Genomic DNA, 6,996 nt, shown 5'->3' with positions numbered 1-6,996 from the left:
TTATATTTCGATTATTAATAATCTTCTATAGAATGCCCCAATTGGTAAAACCCTAAGCTCGCAATTTTACTATTGCCTAATCCTTAACTATATATATGGAATAACCGGCTATTAATGGGACCTTCTTACTAAATTTATACGTATTAGTATTTATAGTATTTAACGACGGATAACCTAATAGCGCTTAAAAGGTCCTTTATATATTTACAACGGGTATATTAATTATAAAATTAGTAGTTATAATATAAAAGGGTTATAGTAAGGAGCGAATAAGTTGAAGCTCCTTTAGTATTAGTTAACGATCGGTTTAATATTTTTAATGAATTCGGTAGTAATTGACGTATAATTTTACTTTCTATATTTTATAATAAAAGTAAATATAATTAAATTTAGCTATTATACGGTTGACCCTAGTATATTGTTTTTTATTATATATTAAGGTTAGAATTTTGGGTACGCAATTTAAAGGAAGGTAAATCCGCTTTTTATTATTATAATCGATATAGAAGAGGATATTATTATAGAGTTTAAATAGGCCGGTTAGTAGATGACCTCTGCGGTTTATACGCTTTGGCGACGAATTCGGCGGGGGTACTAAATTCGCCGTTAATTGAATTATAGTATATAGTATATTGATAATTTTTTAGTACTACGGATTTATCTTATAACCTTCTATAATTTTCGTTTTAAATTTTTATATTAATATTAGTATAACGGAATAGAAATTTAACGCCGCTAATTCTATCTAATTTACTTATATATCTTCTAATTAATTTATATTATTATAATCGGTATGGTAATTAAATTCTATTAGAAATTATAATAGTATATTAGGTATAATATTTAATAGTCCTAGAATATAGAAAACGTTTAACCGAAATTGTAATATTTAATTCACTATATTAATTAATTTAAGATTCGCTTTAGTTAAATCTATAGTAGTTAGAGACGTATATTTCAAGATCCTTTTTACCGGCGAATAATCCGTTAAAATAGTAATAGGATATTTATTAAATTAAATTATTTTTTATTATTTTTTTAAAATCTAGATTATTATTGCGATTTTAGTTTTTATAGAGCTATAGTACTTCTCGGTAAGGGTTGTTTCTCGAGAGATGAAGGCGATTAAGCGAATTCGTTTAATAGGAATATCGCACTTAGGTATATCTTTATTATTCTATTTATTTATAAGCTAGAAGGCTATTACGCTAAAACCCTACTTATATATATCGGTTTTAAAGAAGAGTAACCGCGAGCGATTATAGTACTAGAATTTAATTTAATTATATAAATCAGCCTATATAATTTCGAAGGACTTTTATTCTTCTTTAATAGGAATAAATTTTATTCTAATAGTATAAACTTTATATACGTTCTTAAATACTTTAGTAGGTAATTCTCCTAATTTATATCCTTATTAGAATAATTTAGTTTTATAGCGTTTAAATAGAGCGCTTTTAATTTGAAACTATACAATATTTAACCGAAATTATCTTACTATACCGATATAAATCTCTAGCGTTTTTAGAATTTCGAAGAATTTAATTTACTTAAAAGTAATAATATAATTATTAATATAATTAATTCCTTCTCTATTTATTATATAGCTAAGCAATTTTATTAACAGATATTTTATAAAAGATTTATTTATACTAATATAAATATAGTATTTATTAATAATATTTAATATTATTTGAAGATATTTAAGATATTCTTTAGCCGTTTTACTAAATATAATAATATTATTGATATATATGCGAACGAAGTGTCGATATTTAAAAAAACGGCGATTTATAAAGTATTGGGCGAAAGCCGGGGCGTTCTTAAAGTTTATTAAAATAATATTAGACTATTCGAACCCTCGGGGATTAATAATTACTATACGATCCTTATATTTAAAATATATTAGTAGTTAATAGAAGAAATTAGAAGCGTCGAAAATAGAGAAAATAATATAACTAATTATATTATTTATAATATTTTATTAATTAGGAAGAAGATATATATTTAGGATAGCAACTTCGTTTAATAGCCGAAGGTTAGAAATAATTCGTCCTTTCTCCCCTTTAACTCCTTTATACTATATAATAAAAACGGGGTACATTAGGGGCGCTAGCTAGTTTATAAAGTTTATTCTTCTTTAGGTATATAATTAGTCGTATATTTCATTAAGGAAAGTGCGGTCTTTATATTCTAATAGGTAAATACGAATTTATTATTTTTAATTTTTCTAACCCTCGATTAAATTAATACGTATTTTCTCATTTTCGGTTATAGGGATTATTTTTTAATTATAGAAAATATTATAATTATTTATTAATTTAGTAAATTTTTTAATAAATTTTAGCGAATTATAATAAATATTAATTCCTTATACCGATTTTACCTTAGGAATATTATTAAATTTATTTAGGTCCTATATTAATAATTTAAACGATTCCGGTTTCCGAGGGGGAGTTAATATATTTAAATCCGCTTCTTTAACTATTATTACCGTTTACCAATCCTCTTTATTAAGAAATATTATATATTAATCTAGAGTAAACCCGGTTTAAATAATAAATATAAAGTAATCGAAATTATAATTGTTTATTAATATACTAAATTCGTCCCTTATATATTTATAAATATATCCAACGGTCTTATAAACTTTAATAACGATAGGTTATACAGTATAATTTAAAACTATAATATTCTTTATTATATAGTAAATAATAATATAATTAAAAATATTATTATAATTAGTTTGGAAGTTATAAGCCTTTAGGTCGAGTCTTTGTAGGTCCTAAAGTAAATTAATATATCGAATAGAAATTTATATTTTAATAAAGGTAAGTACTACTATTTTCCTAACCGACATTACTTTACGTAAGGCTACTTATAGTACTTCTATTATTAAATATATTAATTCTTTATAAATTTAAATATAACGTTCTATTTTAATCTTTCTAAAGGCCTAACCCTTTACTTTTATATTATAGACTAAACAAAAGCAGACTTCTCCTAATATAAAGTCGAAAATTATTCTATAATTAATAAGGAAATGAATTCCGAATAATAAATAGGGTACGAAGTCGGCTATAATATTAATTCGGACGGGAAAATACCTATTAATTTATATTCCTTAAATACGTCCTTATATATAGAAATTAAATTCTACTTATTCTATAATCTCCTTACTATTTAAGATACTATTAATTCAAAAACTAACTATAGGAAAGAAGCGCAGATTCTTAGCGAATTCGTAGATAAACTTCTTACTAATTAGAATATTAAACGCTCCTAAATCTAAATAAACGTTAACCTCCGGACTATTTAAGTCTCTACTAATAAATATAATTAAATAGGTTATTTTATATAGGATACGTATCGGTTTAGTAATTAAAGTAGGGTTTACTTTAATAATTTAATATTTTTAAAATGTAAGGTTAATATCCTTTTTAGTATTTAATAAATTATAACTATTAGGTATAGGGAGGCCGGCGGTAGTTTAGGGCTAGTTTATACTATTAATTAATTTATCCTCCTCTATATTACTAATAATAATTAGAATTTAATAATACTCGGCCTAATTAGTAAATTCGGCGGGTACTACGTTGGTTTTAACTAAATAATCTTCGCCCTTATTTAGAATATCCTTTATACTATATATAAAATTCACTTCTTCTTCTACTTTATCTTTACTCTTACTAATAATAATATAATTAGATTCTTTAAACTCCTTAACTTTTTTTTTTAAATCTGGGGTATCCTTATATAAATAATAATAATTTTAGAAATAGGAATTTCCTTCACTATTAATCTTTCACTAACGAAAGTACTCCTAGCAACGGCCCCTACGCCCGCTATTTCTATAACAATGATTATTTTACTTATAATTATCTTCCTCCTTATTCTACTTATTCTACCAATACTATTCATTTAAACCTTAATTCTAATATCTTCTATTATAACTCTAAAAAGAATAACAATTATACAATAAATCCTTATAATAAGAATTAAATCCTCCTTAATACACATTTTCTTTATTATAATCCTTAGCAATTTCTTTATCCCTATATTCGAAATATGTAGATAGTTTAATATACTGCCCTCTAAGCGCCTCCTACTAGATTTGTACCTTTTTATTTACTAAGCGTAAATACCGCTCCTTAATATTATCTACTATTAATTTATTTATTAAACCCTTTAAATTAGAATATAAATTAATATAAAGATAGTATAATTATTAATAATTTATAGTATCGCCCTACCGCCGAATATAATAAAATAATTAACTAGCGAAAATACAGATAGACTTTTTATAAATATTACGTACTTTAATAAATTAATTCTTTTATAACTATACTACAACTTTACTTAAATTAATTCCGAAGCATTTATTTATTAATTGAAATGGAATATCGAACAATTCTATATAGGCTTCGCAGTCCTCTATAAATAATTCCGAAGTCTATTAAACTATAATTTCGCCCTTTAAAAAATTTAGGAAATAAGAGAATACTTTCCAAAAACGATTTAAACCGCCCTTTATACCCGCCCAATAATTAGCTTCCTAATTAAAAAAATCCCAGTAATATAAGACCTTTCTTAAATAAAATATTATATATCCTTAATATTTATTATAAGGAGTATTAGGCTAAAATATACTAATTTTCTATACTTTCTAATTATTATTTCCTATTCGGATATTATTAAAAGGATTAGTACTATAATAATTTAGAGCAATAAATAGTAGGCCTAGGGGATTATTAGGAAGGCCTTTATCCGGGAAGGCTAGACTTTAGAAAGGAAATATCGGAGGCCGTCCTCCGCCGTAGGGATTTCCCAAACTATTAAAATTATTAGGATTTTTAGGAATATTAATAGTACTCCACTAAAGTAGTTTCCTATTACCGCCGCTATTTCCTCCTCTAAATCCGGGTAAGGGGACTAATAAATTAATAAGGAAATTAGTCGGGTAATTAAGAGTATTTAAATACTTATAGAAACCTATTCTCTATTTTAAATAAAAGTATAATAGATAATTAAAAAGTAAATATATAATCCCGTAGGGATAGGGGTACCTAAATTGACCAGCGAAATCGCTAGGTTATTAAAAATTAGGGAAGAAACCGTTAAGAGGGAAATCCGGGGGAATCTATAGTAATAATATACTTTAATCTACTTTTAAGTATATAAAATTACCGTAAATAATAGATACAGCGGAAATATTAGCAGGAATATCTTTATAACGTCCAACCTTAATATTAATATTTTTAATATTTATTCTAATTAAATAAGTAATAAATCCGCTAGCCCTATATTCGGCTTTAAACGTAACTAAATCCGTCGATAGACTAGCTAGGATTTCTCTTTTAATATTTATTTTATTAAATATATTAAGTAGTTTACTAGGAATAGTAGAATTACTAAATAAATAATCTTTTATTATAATATTAGAATTACTTTTTTTAATATTAAGTATAGAAATATTAGATTTAATATTAACTTATACTTTAATTTCCTATAGTATTACTTTAATAGTAGAATAATAATATTTACTATTAAAAAATCTAGGAATATATATTTCAAATATTCTAATTATAATAAAAGATAGTAATATTTAGTATTTTATTTAAATATATAGTAAAAGTAAGGAAGTAACTAAACTAGCTTGGGATCTAATTTTCTAAGTAATTTAATAATCCTCCTCTATATTCCTAATATAGGATCGGACCCTTAATATAAACTACGCTATTAACCTACGAACCGGGCGCGCAATTTTTATTATAATATTAATAAGGGACTAAAATACTAGGACTAACACTAACTTCTTTTATACGGTTATAATTAGCGATACCCAAAATATTATTAGTAACATTTAACGTAATACCAGATCCGTCTCTTTTTTAGAATTAGGTCCCTTGAAGAAAGCCCTTCGGGTAACCCTTATTATATTTAACCGACCTTAAATACATATTAAATCCTCCGGATACCTTCTAATAGATTTATTAAATTATATAAAATTAATTCGTATCTACTTAATATCAGTAAAGTAAATTAAATTATTAAAAGGTAAAAAGCTCGCTCCCATCTAAATTTATACCTCCTTCCCTTTACCTTTAATATTTTAAATATAATACTACACTATAATATTAAAAGTAGCCTCTATAGTAAACTATTCGTTTATTTAAATTGGGTAGGACAATTTAGTATAATATAAAGTTAAAACTATTTCCTTCACGCTCATCCTAATCTCTTTATTTTTTATTTTTTATATAGTAAAAATTTTATTAATTTATATATTAGTAATGAATTTATTATATTTTATAATAATAGAGTAAAAATATTTTTTAAATATTTTATAATCGGTTATCTAGTAGGGAAAGTAAATAGAGGTATCGCTATTATTAAAAGGATTATTTTTAGTAATATATTTAATATTATTATTAGGTCGATATTGAATTTTTTTGTAGTAATCGAGGGTTCTAATATTGTTATTATTAGTATTTACCTATATAGGGTAGTTAGAATGCCGTTCGTACAATTTATAAAGATTGTCGGCCCTCTTAGTATCGGCTTCTATTTAAATAAACGCTATCTTCAATTATTATTACAGGATGCGATTCTAGGGGAATAAAGAAATATTATATAAGTAAGGGATAATTTATAGGTAATAATAAAGAGGTAAAAGATTAGTTCGATTTTAAAACTATAGAAACTATTTACTATAGTATTATGGGGAGTTGAGACTGTAGTTATTATTCTACTAAATAATAAATTCGTTATTAATAGATTTATTTTGAGAGAAGAATTTAGTAAGTAATAGATTCGTTAAAGGGATTAATACGTAGTAGATTTGTTATTAAGTGATGGATTCGTTTTAAGGAATTACGGTTAATTGTAACCTAAATTTCGTATTAATAAATAGTATTACTAAATAAGAACTTTTAATTATAGATAATAATTAATTGAAGAGGAAAATCCGTTAATATAATAGATCCTCCTATAATT

The sequence above is a fragment of the Neurospora hispaniola genome (genome assembly GCF_033458365.1).
Source record: "Neurospora hispaniola strain FGSC 10403 chromosome Unknown B0T23scaffold_4, whole genome shotgun sequence".
Taxonomy (NCBI): domain Eukaryota; kingdom Fungi; phylum Ascomycota; class Sordariomycetes; order Sordariales; family Sordariaceae; genus Neurospora; species Neurospora hispaniola.
Note: the sequence above shows the minus strand (reverse complement) of the source record.